Consider the following 3,370-nt stretch of genomic DNA (forward strand, 5'->3'; position numbering starts at 1 on the left):
CTCCAGCTCTGCATTCCTGAGCCGTTCTGCAATGTTTCTGCAGAGGCCCGTGGCCCCCACTGTCTCTGCTGCTGAGGAATGAAATGCACTTCAGCTCCGGAGCGAGGAAGCCCAGCGGCAGAGGTAAGGAGGTGGCAGAGGCACCCGCTGCCATCTATCTGGAAGCACCAGCAAAGCTGTGGAGCTGAACGAATGAGGAGCACTCTGCCATGGAAAGGGTTTTCCAAGTATTTTATATGTAGGGCGGGCTGCTGCGGTCACCAGGCCAACTTCTCTACATCTAAAAATATTCTCAAGTTGAGCATAAAGCTGCTTTCCATCCCTCTGCAGGAAAAGGAGAACATGCCACTGACAGGACAAGGTCAGAGACCATGGAGCAAGGGGAGTGGAGGATGTCAGACAGTAGAGAGGAAGTGAGAGGAGCCAGGACATCTGCCACCATTTCTGCATCCTCTTCTTGCCCTCACAAAGCCACCCAAAACCAGGCACTGAACCAGAGGCACCCCTCAACACACCCTTCACAGGGGTCGCTATGCTTCCCAAGATCCCACAAGAAGATGACTGCTCAAGCCTTCCCACTCCCAAACACTTAGAAAAATGACAGAGCTCAGCAGGGAAGATGCTGATGACATCAAGGAGGACCTCAAGGAAAAGGGAGATGGTTCACTTCAACTGCCATATTCCATGAAAAAAGTTCAGGCTCCAGCAGCTGAACTTTGCTGACAGCAGGGTCTAGAGCAGAAATGCCCTCTGCTGCAAAACTACGCCTCCTCAAATCGGAGTGAAGTTTATTAGCAGAACACGAGGTTTGCAATTCTGTTGCCTGGTGCGAGGGCACCAATGCAGGGCTCAGCTCCTACAGACCCTTCCCCCCAGGAACCATGTGGAGAGGAAAAAGGTGGACTAGATGCAACAGATGAGACAGCTTGGGAGCCTGGCAGTGCAAACCAGAAAAAGGAAAAGGACAGTGAAACTCAAGCTGTCCCCCTAGAAAGAAAAAAAAAAACCAAAAAACCCAAACAAACGAAGTCTCGATGAACACACACCAAATTTTTGCTGGCTCACTTCCAGAGAAAGCAAACCTATTCTCAGTCAAACCTATTCTCAATCACGTTGTTGGTATGCAAAGTCAGATAAGGCACTGGAGCAGCCGGATTAACACACTTCTGCATTTTATAGCAAGCTGTGTGCAACCCTTTTTGAACCATGGGCATGTTTCTGAGCCAATCCCAAGATGATGAGGGGGCAGGGGGTAACCTTGATGGGGTCCCACCACTTCCCCCAGGAGCTGTTGTGGCTTCCTCCATCTCAGCTCATGTAAGGTGAGCTAAACAGAGATGGTGGTGGAGGCCTCCACGTTGTGCCTGAGGGCAGGGACAGTGCAGGCAGGGCTGCAGGCAGACAGCACCGTGTGGCCCAAGGAACCACCATGTCATTGCCGGGGACAACTGACAGTGAGTCTTCAGTCAGGTGATGTAACTGCTATATTTGTGTCAGACGAGTTCACTGCTGCAATAACGGTTACAGGGGAGGGCTTGTGTCTTAAAAGACAAAAAAACCCCACCAAAATTCAACTGAGGACAGCTGGAACACTTGTGGCAAGTTTCCAGAACAAGCTGCAAATCTTCAGATGCAACAGTTTTGCCATTTTTATTATGCTCTCTCTTAAGGGATACTCTGAAAGAGGTTTGGTAGTAGGATTTGGTTTTTTCCTCTTTTTTTTATGGCAATACCAAACTTCACCTGGGAAAGGCCCCACTGCAGACCAGGAGGTGGCTGCAGGAAGCTTTATCAGCTGCAAACTGCCCGAGTGCTGGGGTTTTCCACAGGCACGGCCCAGTCAGTACAGCCACTAGCACAGCCAGGAAGATACCAGGCCACCAAAATGTGACGCCTGCAGCAGTGGCTTGGCTGGCATGTCAGCATCTGCACTCCAGCACCATCAACTGGGAGAAAAATTAAGCTGGTGAGAAGCCAGACTAGGCTCTGGCTGGGTTCTCCTGCATTCTCCAGTATGGGACCAGTATACGCAGCCACAGCAGGCACTGAGGCCGACGTGGCTCAGCCCTGCACCAATGGGAAGGCTGAGCCAGCAGCCCCAGCTGGTTTAGTGTCACACGCTGCCGAGCCCAGTTCCTCTTTCCCAGCTGCATGTCCACGTCGGATGGGAGGACAGTTTCTTCCAGCTGAGGCTGAGCTTGCTCCTGGGGAGCATGAGTGGCTGTCAAGGACAGACACAGCACTGCTGTGACCGCTCAGCTATTACCCATGGCTAGGACAGTAGCATCCTCTCACCCCTGCAGGGAGGGCAGCCTTGCTCTGCGTGGGAAGTGGGTAGGGGCCAGGCAGCTGGGCTGGAGGATCACAGCCGCAGCCTGTGCAGTTCACACACACTGAGCTGAAGCAGCTCCGGCCATTAACTGCCCACATTTTGCACATAACCCACATCCTGTCTGCTCCTGCTCAGCATCCCCTGACCTCCAAAGGTATGGAGCACAAATCATGGCACCTCCAGACTGCCCATGATGAAGGCAGGCATGGGGGCAAGCGAGACTCCAGCCGCAATCCCTCCTGCGTCCTTAGCAAGCTGGCCCTCTGGCACAGGACCCCAAAAGCAGGGGTTGAGGTGTGGTGGATGCTCTCATGACCTCTGGAGAGCACTGGGTGCCCTGATCCAGGCACCCACACTTTCCACAACAAGCAACTTGCCCAGCACCGTGCTGCTGGACAGGCAGAAAGGTGAAAGAAAGAACAGAGCATGGCTGTGCTTTGGGGTCATTTCATCCAGCAGCCAGCAAAGCTCAGTTCTGAACAGAAGGGTGCCCCACAGGACCCTCCTCCCTTTTCCTCACCCTTCCCAGTCCACCCTTCCCCAAATCTGCTGGGATGTGTCACTTTGGGAAGCACCAAATGCCTGCCACTGCCATTCAGCAAGCAAGCTGAGTGTTTGACTGATGCTCCCCATGCATCATCACAAGCTCATTTAGCACCTGGGGGGGTTCCCCCATGGCCTGGGGGGAGGCAGGTGGTCTGGACCCTTTACTGGGCAACTCGCAGGTTTTGGCAAAACTAGAGATCCCAAAAATATGTGCCCTCCCCCTCTCAGCAGCGAGGCTCGGGGAGAGAAAGCAGTAAACAATTATTGCTACCAAATATGGGTCGAACAGCCCGCGATGAAGCCACGGCAGAAGCCTGTAGACCACCTGCAAAAAACGGCAGGGAACAGTCAGAGAATGGGGTAGGGTTTCCCCGTGCTTAGTTAGTTGCTTCGGCCGGGACATGGTGGGACCCAGGCCTTCCCCGATGGGGGCCAGTCCCGCCTTGCATGGGAACCACCCCAGCGCCCCATCCCGGGGGCCCATGGCCACCT

The sequence above is a fragment of the Corvus brachyrhynchos genome, unplaced genomic scaffold (assembly GCF_000691975.1).
Source record: "Corvus brachyrhynchos isolate BGI_N302 unplaced genomic scaffold, ASM69197v1 scaffold140, whole genome shotgun sequence".
Taxonomy (NCBI): domain Eukaryota; kingdom Metazoa; phylum Chordata; class Aves; order Passeriformes; family Corvidae; genus Corvus; species Corvus brachyrhynchos.